At 51.6% G+C, this 16,221-nt stretch overlaps 1 protein-coding gene across 6 annotated transcripts in view; it reads left to right on the top strand.

Annotated features, from left to right (window-relative positions):
• Positions 1-16,221, top strand: part of ASTN2 (astrotactin 2) — a 363,384-nt gene that overhangs the window by 43,004 nt on the left and 304,159 nt on the right. The gene's annotated exons all lie outside the window — the stretch shown is intronic.

Here is a 16,221-nt window from a genome sequence, read left to right as displayed (position 1 = left end):
CGGGTAATCAGAAGCCTCAGTTGCAAATCCTGCAAAATCCACAAGACGTGAAACTGGAGAAGAACCAAAAAGTGACCTTGAGATGACTTTCCATGTCCATGAAAATTAAAATTAACTGGGCTGATTTGACTGGCCTGAGGGGAAGAAGGTATTTTAAAAAATAATAATAATAAAAAATCTGACAAATGAGCCAGGAAAGTTTTGGGTGTCTCAGGTGAATGGGAACATTGGAATATGTATTAGTTATAAATGTTCTAGTGCAGGGTGCCTGAAATTGTTGTAGGAAAATAATCTCTGTGTGTGAGGAGTGCATTTGCTGTGTGCATGGCCCCAGAGCTGGTGTCGCAGCAGGGGAGGAGAGTGCGCTCTGAGCGCTTGGCGCTGTGGAGCTGCGGCGAGTTAGCTGGCGCTCGTGTGCCTTGCCATCTAGATGAAGATTTATTTCGGTGGTTCTGGCAGCGTGACCCTCGGTTTTGCTGCGTATTGCATAAATGCAGAGAATTGCAGGGGTCTGCAGCCTGCGCAGCCAAGGGACGTGGTGCATAGGGGTCTTAATTCTGATCGCTGTGAGGCTCCAAATGGCCCCTGCAAGGTCCCAGAGGGTGATTCCTGTGGGTGTCGTGGGTGAATCCAGGCACCTGGACCCACCTCTTTGATGTGGATGAACCCACTGGGGCTGTCAGACATGGGAGAGAAGGTGGCTGGAGACGTGCATGGGGTTGGTCCTCTTGGGATCCCCCGGGCCCTGGGTTTCCCTTCATGCAGCCCCGTTCCCCAGGCAGTCACATGCTGCTGTGGCACCATGAACGGCACCCTTACCCTCATCTCAGGGGGACGTGGGTCTTGTGACAGCATCTATCTAGTGTTTGAGCGTGCGCTTCTTCTTAGCTTATATCTGGAGAGGTGAGAAGAGACCAGATGAAGTCAAAACAGCCAGAGGCACAGCATCCGGAGGGGGAAAGGTGTCGGTGTGTTGGCTGGAAGGAACACGGAGCGTGAAGGTGTGTTGGGGTTACGTGGCAGAGCCCAGCCTGCTGTCAGTCCCCCTGCCTGCTGCCTGTTTGCCTATGGATTCGTTTGTCGTTTGTGAGGCTGGGCAGCAGCATTATCTTGACAAGAGAGAGAGATTTAGAGCTTTGTAATCCATGCTTGTCCATCCTAATTACTTCCCTTATCAGCCTTCAGGAGAGTAACTTTACAGTGGTAATTAGTCTCTTGAATCCCACCCTATCTTAATTATTAACATAGACTTAGAATGGGAGGGGAGGGGGAAAATCCCTGTTTTGGGCTGAAAAAGCCCTTCTGGGGAGAGAGAGAGAGATTTCTTCAGCAGTCAGATGCGGGCTGGAGAGGGCAGCCTTGGGGATGGCACCGGGAGGCTGCGTGCCGAGGACTTGCAGGATGGAGACCAGGGGTGGGCAGCATGAGACAAGGTTGTGGTTACACAGAGTGAGCTTGGATGTTGTGTTAAGGGAAGAGCTTGGCACACAGCTCGGCACCCACCGGTGGCCTGATGTCAGGTGGTGAACGCCTGCAGCTCCCCCGGGCTTCAACTGGAGCTGTGGGCACTCGCCTCTGCTGGAAACGAGCCCGTTCATCGTCTCTGGTGTTTGAGACGCAGCACAAAAAGAGCAGTTTGACCTGATACTGCCCTATAGCAGCTGCAATTATTGGAGTATAATTCATTTCAAATGGATCCAGAGCTTTCTCTCCATTAACAAGCAGGGCACAGAAGAGCGGGCGGGACGGCTGAGCCCGGTGGCGGTGGGCATCGCAGGCAGGTGAGGGCACGCGTGGCAGAGGCAAAGGGCAGAACGAGATCCTGCGGGGCTCCTGAGTGCTTCTCTGGGAAGACGCCGTTTTTCATTTCTGATGTTCGAATGAGTATCTTAACACTGAGTACAGGTAGCAATATCGTCTGTGATGTGATGATCAAGGGCAGCCAAGGGTGACAAATCTCTCGCAGGAAAAACTTGGTTTTCAGCGTTTTATGAGTGGAAGGGCTTTGGTTCAAAAAACTCAGATCTCTTCAGGGCAGCGTGTTGGTGTTGGTTATGTCCAAAAGAAGTTTGCAGGAGAGGAAAAAGCGGGGCTCTGGCTTTATTCTACTTTCATCGATTCTAGGACGTGTTGCTGGGATGCGATGCAGTGACTGTGGTGTTAGTCTGGATGCTCAGTGCTGCCTTAGCTCGAAGAGCTATCTGTGTGTTTTGAATTTGTTGGTTCTTTGAAACCAGCTGAGTCTCAGTTCGGTCTTGTTATGCGCTTCTTGGAACGAAGCCGTTAATCAGCAAGGCGGGTCCGAGGAGCAGGCAGTGCTTGTGCACGCTGTGCCAGCTCTGGGAACAAATGCAGCTCAGGTTCTGTGCTCCCGAGCTGACCTCTGTCCCCAAGGACCCTGCAAATAAATATACGTAGTGGGAAGGACGGTATTGGAATCTTTTTTTAGGCTGCTGCTTTAATTTTTAGATGTCTTCTATCTAACCTGGCTCCAGGAAAAACATCTTGGTTTTTATTACAAGCCCCAAAGGCTCATACTAAAAGGGATGCTTTAGAGCAGGCAATAATACCTCCCAGAAAGTGTGTGCAAAACTGTCTGAATGCTAGACTGTGCCAACACCTTCTCAATATCTCCGGTGTGGGTTTTTTTTTTTTTTTTTTCCATTTCCTTCTCCCAGTCTGTCCCTTTGTGCTGGAGCTTCACAAAAGACCTCTTCTGCCAGGTCAGGTTAACCATCAACGTGGCCGAGAGGTCCTGGGTCAGGCCAGGATTTCAAGTGGGGGTGCGGGGACGCGGAGGCATCACCTGGCATGGAAGATGTGTTTCGAGATGATGTGTTCCCTGCTGTGTTGGTGGTGCCAGGCAGGTGGTGGGCACTGATGGATGGGCAGAGGCACTTAGTAGACAGGGAAGGACCCTGCCTGGTGCCCTTTGGCTCCCTGCCCTGCTGCCACCAGGTTGTGCAGGTGCGTTGGCAGCCACCCTAGGGACACACGGGCTGTCCTTCCTTCCATCACCACACTGCGAAATGGAAGAGACAGCTCCATTCAATAATTCATAACCTTGCACAGTCTTCGTAATATTTAAAGGAAGGGGAAAACAAACAAACAAGCAAACAAACCTTTGGGTTATCCTTCCTCCAGGTTGAGCAGCAGAAGCGATGGAGGTGGTTTGGTTCCCTGGGCAATGCAATTGATCTGACAGGCACGAGGTTACTGACACACAAACCTCCTTACAGCCAGGTGCAGAACCCTTGGGAGTGACGGGGACGTGGAGCAGGCAAAATCCCTCTGAAGGTGTGAAGAAGGCTTCGTGAGCATGAGCGGGGGGGTGAGTGGCACCGAGGACAGCCTCTGCCCTGTGACGTCCCCAGGGCTGCTGCTTGTGCCCGTGGGCTACCAGAAGGGGCTGGGGGTGCCAGAAAGGGCAGGAGCTGGCAGGATGTGTGCTACAGCCCTCCCGTCTCCTTGGGGAGGGTGAGTGGGAGGAAGAAATGACCCCATAAGCTGCTTTATTGCTTGGAGACTGCAAAAGGCTGGGAGCTTTTGAGAGCAGCAGCTGTGGTGGGTGAGGAAGCAGCGACGTGGTGAAGTGACAAAGCTGATCTGAGACCACGTGGGAACCCTGTGCAGAGGCCAGGGAGAAAGTGCAGGGTAAGATCATGTTTTTGTTTGCTTTTGAGTGTGTTTAATGGATTCTGATGCTCAAGTCTCCCTTTCAAAAGGGATTAGATCATTCAGAAGCTCAGGTGTTACTGCAAACCAGCAAAACTGGCTCTTAAGTAATTTGGCAAGGAGTTTTAAATGGTTCCCTTTCTGATCCATGGAATTGAGTGCCATGCAATGGCTGTGTAAACTATTCTGCTGCCTTTGGCTATAGGGTAAACTCGTGGCTTTATCCTTCACCAAACGAGGCTTATTTCCATCCCTGTAAAGACTCTTCCAAAATCTGAGTAGAGGGTGCTATGCAAGTCCAAAGTGTTTGATTGTTTAGAAGTCACTGGAGTATCCTGTGTTCATTATTTTAACAATTGGAGAGAGGGTTTTATTTTCTCCAGAATCATAAACACAATCTTCAGTGTGTTTTATGAAAACAATAAAGCTAAACTCTAATAACCACACATTTTCCTTGCTTTATGTGCATGCATCCTTGGGGAACAGGGCCTCAAGGACTCATCTTGCTCTGCTTTTAACAGAGTTTTAATGTGCTCAAGTTGGTAAGTGGTGGAGAGCTAGAATCTGAATTTGCGTCGGTACCAACAGGAATTTTGTTTGCTTTTAAAAATGCTCAAGGTGAGCAAAAAATGTACTTCTGGAAAAGAAAGCTGGTGACGCAACGTGAAGATGTTAGCTTTGTGATCTGAAAACCAGGCTTCATTGAAATGCTGTATATTGCAAACTCTTCTATACAAGCATTAATTAGTTTTCTTGCATCTCTCTCTCTCTTATTTTATCCTGTGAATAATACTGTTTTCTTTTGGAAGAGATCTGAGGCTCTCAGAGGCAATTTATGAGGGAGGATGCTCTGCTGCAGACCAAGTAGCACAGTGCAGAGATGAAGGGAAGCAGCTCCGAAAGTATTTAGCCACCTAATAGATTTTTTTATTTTTAAGTGCAGAAGTAGGTTACGGCCCCAGCTCCATCTGCAGCAGTGATTTCTGATTGAGAACTCACTTTAACAAGATAGTTTTCATCCAGAAGCGTTGAGAAATCCAAAACACCATGGAGATGCTCCATTTTTGAACGCTTTTAGGGGACTGGGGGGAGAAAATGCCAGAAGGATGGCATTTCTGGCGTCTTTGAGGAAGAGCACGTGTCTGAGTGGGTGCAGGTCCGCGTGTGCTGTAGTCACCGTGGGACAAGCAGTACGGTAAAGGATGTGCAGGCTGTGCTTGGTTTTTGCATGCTCCAGGTAGCAGGAGAAGGAACCCCAGCATGTGGGACAGCAGCAGGGATGAGTTGTGTCTCTGTGTCCCAAAAACTCAACACCGAAGGGCTGGAGCCCTGAAGGTAGCAGAGGGCCATGTGCCCAGAGCCTAAAGGATGCTGTATGGTGGGAGACTGGAAAGAAGGGAGGAAAGAAGAGGAGATGGAAGGTGCTGCTGCTGCTTCCTACAGGTGGTGAGTAGCTGTGGGCATTTCCCAGAAGGGGAGGCCTTAGAGCCATGTCGGTGCTGGCACCCACCCTGTGCATGGACAAGCTGGGGGTCCCATGCGGATGGCACGGCACCCTTGGGCTCCTGCAAGGCTAGTGGGGGCGGAAAGAGAAGAGACCTGCTCACCCCAAAGGGTGTGCACACACACGCGTACTGCAGCAGCGTCCCAGGGCTGGCAGGGAGGTCCTGGGCAGCAGTGGTTAATTAGCTGGGGCTCGAACGTGGCAGTGCCGCGCGCTGCCTCGCGCTGTTCTCGCACCCAAAGTCCTTTGATGCTTGTCTGGGAGCATCAGGGCGCTCTGGTTTCCAAAAGAGCTCTCGGCACAAGAGTGATAAATGTGTTTAATTTTTGCAGAGCTTGTAGCCTGGTTTTATCCCAGGATCCGTCTCCTGAGGTTTTATTAGCTGATGGTGTCTGTAGGAAAAAGTCAAAGTGACTAGACAGGAGCAGCCGTGGAATTGATGTAGGAAGCAAGAGCGTGTTTTGGAGATAATGTTTCTCGTTCTCACCATCGCTATGTGCTGAGTTTAGGCAGCACAGTTCCAGCTCTGCCGTAGTTTTATGGTTGCTGCCTGCCAAAGAAAACCCTCTAGCCAGCCTCCTGCCTGGCAGGCTGTGAGTTGTGTGCTGTCGCTGTGATGTGTGCCTTGCTCGGGTCCATCAGAGCGTCCCCGTGGGGCCGGAGTGCGGGGACCAGCAAGGAGACAGGTGACAAATGCCCTTTTCCCTGGCGAGCAGCCGATAGACCTCGCGCAGAGGAAAGCTTGGCTTGGCTGGTGTCAAGCTGCAGGTGGCAGGAGGGGCCCGTCTGCTCCTGCCTGCTGGGGGGGGGAGACGATCACCCTTCCTCTGAATCTGGGGGGAGAGACAATTTGCAGACATGTGTTGGTGCGTTCCCGGAGGAAGCCAGGCTCTAAATCATCACCTTGCAGCCTGCATGCAGATTCATCCAGGGAACCTATTTAATTAGGGGATAAATTTAGAAATCAATTATTATTTGCAGAAACAGTTTCCTTCCCTCTAATGAGGCTGCAAGGATTCATCCCCCTCTGCCTCTCCCATGACCTTTGTGTATGCAGATCGGGGCTGGAAGCGCTCTGTGGCTTTGCTTTCTTATCGTAGGTGGCCAACGTAGGTGACAACAAATGGGGATACAAACGTGAAACGATGCTGCTTTTGGATCTAATGGTGCGGGGAGACCAGGCCCACTGTTAATGGAGACCTGAATTAGCCTTTCTGGTGAAGTAGGGGATGGGAAAGGATCTGTACTTGATGGGAAGAGGAGAAGGGGAAAAATAAGGATGAAGAGCTGGGATGGGGAGGTAGCCCCGTTGTTACTGTAGGAGGAAGGATGGGGGTGCAGGGAGAGCCTCACGAAGCCTTCGTACTGGTGGGGAACGCCAAGCGACGTGGCTGGGAAGGAGTGGGACCACCAGGGGTGGGGTGGAGTGACTGCAAGCTGGCAACGGGTTAGGGCTGTAGTGACAGCAAAGCTGGCCTTCCTCTGCTTCTTTGGAGGGACGCGGCACTGGCATGCAATGGCTGGAGACCTCCCTGTGCCTGGCTGGGGCTGGCATCCAGGCAGATTGCTTTCTTATTTTAGCAGGCAAAGCGCTCTCTGCAAGAGGAGGGGAGTGTGCCTGCTGGAGGAAGGGAGCGTGGTCGTGCCAGGGTCAGGCAATGGTGTCACTCTGGGAGAGCATCACTGCTTTGGGCTGGAAGTGTCGCTGCCACTTAGTTGCTTTTAATCTCTGACAAATTGCTTAGCTGCTGTTTTCGTTTACCCACTCCTAAATGGGGGAAAATTATTTTGCCCACAGGCTCTGAGAAATCTTAATAAATTCATTCCCTTTTATTTATTTATTTATTTAGATGTTAATGTTTCCTCCTCATCTGATGCCACTTCCCGAGCCCTCCAGCTGCTCTGTGATCTTATATCAGCCGCAGCAAGCCCAGTTCATTTCAGCATGAGTCAGTCCTGGGAGAGGCGATGATTTTCACAGCTATGTTTCAGCAAGCCCCTTCTGCTTCCAGCTGCAGCGCTTTGCTCCTGGGCTGAGGCTGCCCAGGTGCTCTGTCCTTCCTGGGAAGGGTCTGTCTGTCTGTCTGCACCCTGGGGTGGCATCTCCTGGGAGTGGCAGGCTGCTCTCCTGTGGCGCTGAGCTGTGCAGGAACCTGGTGGTGCTGGGCCAGGTAGGTCCCTCTGGGTGCTGGGGTAGATGAACGAGCAGGTTCTCCTGGCTGAAGGTGTAATACTGCGCTCTTGGAGAGAAGTGAATCCCCTGTGAGGCTGCAGGAACTCCTTTCTGTAAGAGCTGAGTTTGAGCTTTGTGAGCAGCCGCCACGGTACTTGGGTACCTGGGAGGCTTCGGGTAACCAGAGGCTTTTTGGGGAGTGAGTACTCCAAAGCCTTTCCCAGGGAAGAGGCAGGGACCCTAAAACTTTTTAACAACAGCAGATGTCTGCCTGGAAAACAAGGGAAAAAGCCCCTGTTAGTGTGGAATTCCTGTCATGATGGACGTGGAGGGGATCCACCAAATACTCCTTCCTGGCAGCTGGTGTTTCTGCCTTTCTGGGGAAGGGTAAGCCCAGACATTTCCAGGCTGCTCAGCTTTCGATGCACCCCCTGGCACTCCAGGTGACACACAGGCAGAAGAACCCACGTTCTCCATTACCCATTTTATTCTCAAGATGCGCAGCCACGCGCCCCCTTGTTCCCAGCCTACTGAGAGTGCTCCTCTGCTTTGCGCTGACATCTCCTTTTTGGAGAAGGGCATCATCTCAGCAGGGAGAGCTGTCCTGGTGCTCCTGTAGGAAGCAGCAAACCCTCTTCTCTCTGTCCCCATTCCTCTCCCCACCCCACCCAGTGCATGGGCAGGTCCTGCAGGGACTGGGGCTGCTGCTGGAGCTGGCTGGGACAGGAGGTCCATGGGGGAACCGTGCTAGAAAAATCACTTCCCAGCTTGATCGGTGCCGTGAGCTATCAAACTACCTTATCGCTTTAAGAGCTATGTTTCCCAAAGAGAGACATTTAAAAATGCATAGAGGTTATAAAGCACTTGACTAGTTTTAATCAAGCTCTGAGCAATGCTCGCCCCTGGAATACAGCGCTGTTACTCCAGCAGCTCACTTGCTCCCCAGCATACGCAGTGCTCGTGTTGCACAAACCTCACCTAATGCCATAAAGGCTCCTTGGGCTCCTTGTCAGTTCCTTTGTCAGTTAAAGGACAGCAGGAGGGATGCAGGCTGCTTGGGGCTGGTTTAGCAGCTTCTTTTGATTGCTTTGGGACCGGGTTAAAATATTGTGTCCTGCTCGGGGAGTCCGTGCTGCAGCCACAGGCATTTCCCAGCTTGTGGCATTGCTGTTTAACCAAGGTTCCTCTTCGTGTTTCTCTGGACATGCGAATGCTTTTATCAGTGAGAGTTCAGTATTAATTCATGCCTCTGATGTCCATCATGCACTTAACAAAACTCTCGGCACCGTAGCTGTTGCTCAGAGCTGGTGGCATGAGCGCTGTGCCTGCCTTCCCTCGCCCTCCCTCAGCCGCCGTGAAGAATAACGCGGTGGTTATCTCACGGAGCAGATATTGCTCAGCAGCCTCCGCCGGTGTCATGAGACACTTCAGATCCTCTCTGTCTCACAGCGGAGCTGCAGCACTGCTGTGCAGGGGGGTCTCTGGGCAGGAACGATTGCACTCTGAGCACGGAGCAGGATCTGTACCTGGTGCTTGGCAGGGCAGCCCTGGCGGGTCGGGGCTGAGCAGAGCAGCCTGCCCTGCTGCTGCAGCTCTCCTGTCCTGTGCAGAGAGCTGAAATTCCCAGCCCAGGACATCCCTATCATCTCATATAGCCCAACCTTAAAACAGCCACGGGGCAGGGTTTGCGGTGCTGTGTACTTGTTACCTGCAGAAAAGCTTCCCTATCGAAGCGATGTGCACTGATTTCTTTAACGGGGACTAATAGCCGAGTTATAAAAAAAAAAATAAAAAAAATAGGAAGTGCTCGTTCCTTTGAAATAGTCTAAAAAGGCTTTTACCAGCTATCAGCAGTTCCCATTTATCAGCTGTGTCTCTTTGGCTTTTAGGATCAGGAGTAATGGGAGGCATGGGGGAGCTGCAGTTTTCCTCATGCAGCGTGGGCTAGCTGCTCTCTCCTTTGGCTAGAGGAGGCTCTCATCTCTCCCCTCTTCCTTGCACCTTCAGGTGCCTTTGCAGAGGTGAACCCTCTGTCTCCTGAGTGAGCTGGGAGCCTTGAGGGAAGTGGCAAAGCTTTGAGGTGTTCAGTAACAGAGCACTCTAAAAACAGGCCTGCTGTGCCTCCGCTGGGAGTGGGGAATGAGGAAGAGGAGAGGGCTGCTGCACCCTGTCCGTGCATTGCGGCTATTTCCAACACTTCATTCACACCCATCTCTCTTGCAAGCCTGCTCTTCCATCTCCAGAGGGTACACAAGAGCAGCTGTGACGTTTAAAGTCACTTTCCTTTGGTTTTTTTTTTTTTTGGACGAAGGGTATGTTGGCCGGGTGAATGGCAGCAGCTGACCCCCCTGAGCACGGATCCTGCAGCTCTCCGAGGAAGCTGCAGCCCGTGCCCTGTTGTCCCGGGCTTGGCGCTTCCTCTTGGAGCTGAGATGACCCATCGTGTTGAGCTGCGTGCCAGCAATTTCTATAGGATTGGCTTAACATGCAGCACCACCGTCTGCCTGCGTGCAGTTGGCTTCCACCGCTGGTCAATGGGAGTCTCTGCTGACAAATAAAAATGGAATTGAATGGAAGGGAATTGAAAGTCAAAAGGGCCCTGTAATAATTTTAGACCGCCTGAGGCGCCACACTGAAGCCCTGGCATTATAAATAAGGGTAATGTACTAGAGACTGAATTGCAATCAAAGCAGCTGTAAGAAGGGGGAACGTGCGCTGAGCTTCTTTAAGGTGCGTGGAGGCAGATCAATAGCTGCTCGCTGGCTGCCATCGGGGCCCCGCAGCCTTTGATTAGAAGGGACGTGGGGATGGTGCTGAGGGCTGTAGAGTGAGGAGGGGAGAGGGTTTGCTGGAGCAAACACCCTCTGGCTGTCTTGAAGCTCCTACTGGGGTGATTCGTGGAAGGGGCTGATTCTGTCCTGACCATTCACCCCATCTCATCTGGTCCCCAGCCTTCATCTGCATGGTGATGCAGCCTGCTGACCTCTTGTTGTGTTCCATGATAATTACATCTGTCTAAAACAAAAAACAACACACACGCGTGTTTATAAACTAGTTTGGTGGGAAGACAAGAAGAATTGAAATGTTCTGGTTGGGTTCACTTTGCCTGATGTTAACTGGAGAAAATTCAGCATTGTTAGTGGGACCACTAGTGTAAGACCAGGTTGTGGCAAGTTGCATGGGCTGCTGCAGGAGGGCTGGAGCTGGTTGGTCTGTGCTGAAGTTGGGCAGATGCCCTGGGCCAGCCTCAGGATGGCTTGTGCCTTGGCTCTTCTAGCTTGAAGGTGAAATGTGTCAGCAATGGGGAGAGCCCTTTGTGCACGTGTTTCTCCTGTACCCACAAAATGTAGCATGAGGGGAGAGAGCTTTACTGTTAAATGGGTGTAAATGTTGAAGACTACAAGCTAGGATGCAAGTGGTAGGCCTTCAGCACTTAAACTCAGAGTGCTGCTGCTCATGGGGGAAAAGTTGCTGGGGTGTTTGTTGCCCTCACCGTTGCCAAAAGCGTGGAATGGTTCAGCCTGGAGCCACCGCTGCTCAGCGGGGTGCAGGCAAGGTTTCTCTGCATCTTCTGAAAAGTCACAGGGAAAGATTTTTGTCCAAGGCAGAGCAAAGTGGGAATGCTACCACCTCATCCCAGCTTGTTGTGGTGCTGGGGGTGCTTGTTCCCAGAGCATTCAACAGCTGCAGCCAGAGCAGGGAGAGGCAGGCTCTGTCTGAACTGAGGGGGCTTTCTTGCTGGGTGGATCCCTGTTAAGGGGGATCTTCTCATTCTTCTCCTTCTAAGCAGTTTGAGCAAAGCCAAACTGCCTCAAAATAGCCAAACCCACTTTACTGCCTGTCCCACCTTGCGCTGGGGTGCCTGACACTTTGTCCGTCCAGCGTCAGGCCCGTGATGCTGCTGGCAGAGAAAAGGAGATGCCCAGAAAGCACCCAAACCTGCTCACACTACTGGGGGGGTTCCCCATGGGTCACCTCAAGACCAAGGCTCCATCCATCCATACCAGCTGCCTGCCCCAGCCTCAGGGACACACTGAGCCCCAGCAGGCACGTGCACAGCCAAAGCCACCCATGAAATACCCTGCGGGTGCAGCACAGTGCTCCTCGTGCACAGGGGCTTTGAAAAGAGATGATCGGAGGGATCTTGTCATCTGTTTTCTCCCTTCTTAAACTTCTGAGCTTCTCTATTACTTCTTACAATATTAAGCTGTGTTTCTGCATTGCCCTAGGGAGTACTGTGAGGGGAGTACAGCTAGAAGGAAAGGAACATGTTAACATTGAGCAGAGGGAAAGGGGGAAAATAATGAAGCGAGCTAATGATTGAGGAGAAAAAATAGCGCATTGCTACCAAAAGACCCAAACCTTAAGAAATGTTAGGGCCTGTTTGACTGCAGAATTGTCCCCTGGGGAGCACGGGGGAAGCCCCATTACTGGAGTCATTTTGGAGCGAGTCTGCACAGTGCTATAATCTATTCCGCAGGGAGCAATCCTGTGCTGGCAAGGGCACTGGGGAGAGCTCTCTGTTTATGACTTTCTGCATAATTTTGGTTTATTAACATAAGTGGTAGCTAGCACCAAAGAATCTATAAGCTAACACTTGGACGGCGGTTGGCACCTCTGGAGAACATTAGCTCAGAAGAGCTCCTGGACTAATAGCAGGAGAAGTGGTGTTGCAGGATTAGGGCAATGCATGGGCAAGGAGACGATGAAGCAGTTGTCAGTGCTGGCCTCAGTTCCAGCCCGTGTGAGATGAGATTGTGTTTCTGAGCCTGCCATAAGAGGGAATATAATTGCTAACTAGATCTCCAGCTTCCCCTCTGCCGACAGACGATGATGCTGAGCTGTGCAGGTGAGCTGCTGAAGCCTGTCTGCAGGGTGCAGGTCCTGCTGGGCTGAAGCAGGTGGTGAGCATACAGGTGGGAGCAGCCTGGATCCGTGCACTGGAAATGACTCACGGGCTTTCTGCCCGTCACGCCAAGGACCTGCTCCTTCATTAAGCGCATCCAGCAGGTGCCACAGCCTGAGCAGCACTGGGGAGAGGAGGGGAAATGCAGGGAGGGCTTGGTTATTTGGGGAACAGTGCAGGGATGAGCTGCTGTAAGCAAAATGGCTTATTTTAATAACGACCTTCAAGAATAAAAATACAACAATCGTGGTAGATTAGCAGGAACGAGCCAATTAAACACAAAACATGCTTTGTAAAATGGCATGGCAGATAAGGCAGGGCTGCAACCTCCCAAATAACCGATGAACGCTGAAGCGTTGCATAAGGGCTGGCGGGGGGAGCTGCTGAATATTTCAGGCCTGGCAGCCTGCCTCGGGGAAGGCAGGGGTGAAAAGGCTATCTCTGCCTGCAGTCTGCCATCAGTGAAACAAAGCGGGAGGAGAAGGAGAGGAGAGGAGGGAGGCAGAGCAGCCAGCAGCCGGAAGGCATGAAGTAACAATTCTCCAACTTTAATATCTGCTGTTTCATTTTATATTCATCATGTCAGCATAATCTGCTTTTATGGGAATCGTCTTGGTTCCCAACCAAGTGCATTTAGGCCTTTTTGCTTTTAGGTTTGATTGTAATAGGAGTTGAAGACTTCAATGAAATGTTTATATGTAAGGATTGCAGAAATAGTGAAGGGAAAATGGAATTACGAAATCGCTTGGAAGAGGTCCTCCTGTGGTCTCTGCCATCCCCTTGCTTCCCTGACCTTGTCCTGGAAGTGACTGTCCAACTGACAGGAGCCCAGCTTGGTTTCTGAGCCCTGGAGGGGTTTTGTTTGGATGGCCTGTTCGACTTTCAAGGAAAACGTGAAAGCTGCAGCCCTATGGGACCCAGAGGAAGGGCAGAAAAGGAGAAAGTGCTCTGTATGTTCTTTTCTTGAATTCAGACCATCATGAGCTGATGTCATCCAGCCTCCTCTTGGGGCAGTTGATATCATCTCTGACATGAGAGCAGGGAGCACCCTGAGATAGCTGGTTGTGTTTAACCATAACAGCCCTTCGGAGGGATTGCTGGGAGCATGTGTGGTGGTGCTTCCCAGTTAATCCTTCATCCGAGATGGGGCCGAGGCAGCACACAAGGCCGGGGAGGTGCGGAGGGAAGAGGGTTCACTGCTGGGAGGAGGGAGGCGATCGAGGAGCAGGGCGGGGACGAGCTCTGTCCCAGTGCTGCTTCCCCAGAGCAGACTGGGAGGAGGAGGGCGGCCTGCCCACTGCTCCAAAATGGCGGCTGCAGTGCTGTGGGCACCGTGTGGTGAGGCTGCAGGGCCGAGACGACAGCAGGACAGAGCAAAGCACCTTCAGCTGCACCAGGCAATGCAGGAGTGGGCACGGGGCATGAGGGGAGGGAGGAGGAGAGGGCTGAGATGGGTGAAATGGGTGTGTTTTCTGGTCGTGGAACGGGGAGGAGGAACATGAGGAGCCCTGAGGCCCTGAGCAGGGGAGGGCTGGTGGGGCCTCAGGAGCCCAGCAAAGCTGTGTGATGGGAGGTGAGGGGCAGGTGTGAAGAGCTGGGGGCAGGAGGCCAGCTGAGGCTGGCGAGGAGACATCTCTGGAGCTCTGCTGAGGGGAGGAGAAGCAGGACTTGGTTGGTGAGCAGAGACCAGGCCGCGTGCAGCAGCGACGGCCCCACGCTGTGGTGAAAGAGGGCTCTCGCCTTTCTCCCTGTGAGCGCTGTCTGTCAGCACAGCAAGCAGGTAGGAGAGGGTGAGGTGGGAGCAGTGGGGTCGACGTGGCTGTTTTACTTCACATTTCACCCAGGGAGCTGTGGCTGTAGCACTGGGACAGACTTCAGCACTGTGTGTGAGCCCTTACTGAGATCTCCCTGCCTGCTGTGTGCAGAAATCTTGAATAGCTATAGACTACAAGTGCTTTTCCATTGCTGTCCATTTAAAACCGTGGCTGTATCTCATTCCATTTTGGTGCAGGAATGCCCTTAATTTGTTCCAAAAGCATTTGAAAGCTCTGATAACAGGCAATCTTGCTGCAGACTATTGCATTTTTTCTGATGGATGGCGTATCACTGCTGTAACTACTGTGTAGATAGTGGAGTGACAATGCGTGTCCAGTGAAACATAGGCAGTATAATATTTATGTCAAGTGTTTGAGGCCAAGAAACTTCCCTGCATTTGGATATTGAAGTGTTCAGCAGCTAACAGGGCTCAAAAATGTGTTTTTCTTTTTTTTCCTCCCTGAGCAGCAGCAAACCTGATTGAAGGCTCACGATATTCTGGCAGTGCTGGGAGTAGTAATGGCCTGGTTTCTTGCAACACGGGATTCAGGGGTGAAGAGCATTCAGATATTTATAAAAGTATGGTAAATGGCACCCAGGCTTGGCAAGTCAGCTTTCGTCAGAAATTGCCTCGCTGCTGGGTTTTGCTTAAAATTGTGAAATGAATGTTAAATTGAAGTTTCTACTTTTGGAAGAGACCTTTTGAAAATGAAACAGGCTTATCTTCAGTCTAGGCTAAAATCCAAAAAATTGCCTGGATCTCAGAACTCCCCAGAAATGTTCTCTGTGATCCGTTTAAACATCCCATGCAAAAACGTGTGAGAAAGGTAAGAATTTTGGAGAAATACTGACCCTGGAGTTTTTCCCTGCTGCCATGCAGCCTTGGGGAACAGGGGTGGTAGGGTCCCAGTGGCTCCCGCATCGGGTCTCTGCTGTGGTCTGGGTAATACAGCCTCCTTTCCCAAGCTCATTTGGAAAGGTCTGATGCAGGGATGTGTGGGTGATGTGTGTCACGAGTGTGTAATGGTGTAGATTGTCCTCTCCTATGGGTGACTGTGCTTCAGAGCAGGATTAAGATGGCTTTGGATAAGCAGGGTCCTCTCTCTTGATGCTTCCGGGCTGTTCCCATGGTCTCCTTGCCTATGTAGAAGGGATTGTGATATCTTTCCCAAGGCTGAGTTATTCCTTTTGCTTCTAAAAGTAACAGAATCACAGGTCACAGAATCGTCTAGGTTGGAAGAGACCTCCAAGATCATCTAGTCCAACCTCTGTCCTAACACTAACAAGACCTCCACTAAACCATATCACTAAGGGCTACATCTAAACGTCTTTTAAAGACCTCCAGGGATGGCGACTCAACCACTTCCCTGGGCAGCCCATTCCAATGCCTAACAACCTTTCAGTAAAGAAGTTCTTCCTAATATCCAACCTAAACCTCCCCTGGCGCAACTTTAGCCCATTCCCCCTCGTCCTGTCACCAGGCACGTGGGAGAATAGACCAACCCCCACCTCTCTACAGCCTCCTCTAAGGTACCTATAGAGAGCGATGAGGTCTCCCCTGAGCCTCCTCTTCTCCAGGCTAAACAACCCCAGCTCCCTCAGCCGCTCCTTGTAAGACTTGTTCTCCAGACCCCTCACCAGCTTCGTTGCCCTTCTCTGGACTCTCTCGAGCACCTCCATGTCCTTCTTGTAGCGAGGAGCCCAAAACTGAGCCCAGTACTCGAGGTGCGGCCTCACCAGAGCCAAGTACAGGGGGACAATCACCTCCCTAGACCTGCTGGCCACGCTGCTTCTTATACAAGCCAGGATGCTGTTGGCCTTCTTGGCCACCTGAGCACACTGCTGGCTCATATTCAGCTGCCTATCAGCCAGTATTCCCAGGTCCTTCTCGGCCAGGCAGCTTTCCAACCACTCATCTCCCAGCCTGTAGCGCTGCTTGGGGTTGTTGCGCCCCAGATGCAGGACCCGGCACTTGGCCTTGTTGAACTTCATACAGTTGACCTCAGCCCATCGGTCCAGCCTATCCAGATCCTCCTGCAGAGCCTTCCTGCCCTCGAGCAGATCGACACACGCACCTAACTTGGTGTCATCTGCAAACTTACTGAGGGTGCACTCGATCCCCTCATCCAGGTCATTGATAAAGATATT

Source organism: Cygnus olor, chromosome 19 (genome assembly GCF_009769625.2).
Source record: "Cygnus olor isolate bCygOlo1 chromosome 19, bCygOlo1.pri.v2, whole genome shotgun sequence".
In the NCBI taxonomy this organism is placed as follows: domain Eukaryota; kingdom Metazoa; phylum Chordata; class Aves; order Anseriformes; family Anatidae; genus Cygnus; species Cygnus olor.
Note: the sequence above shows the minus strand (reverse complement) of the source record. Positions and strands in the feature narration are given on the sequence as shown.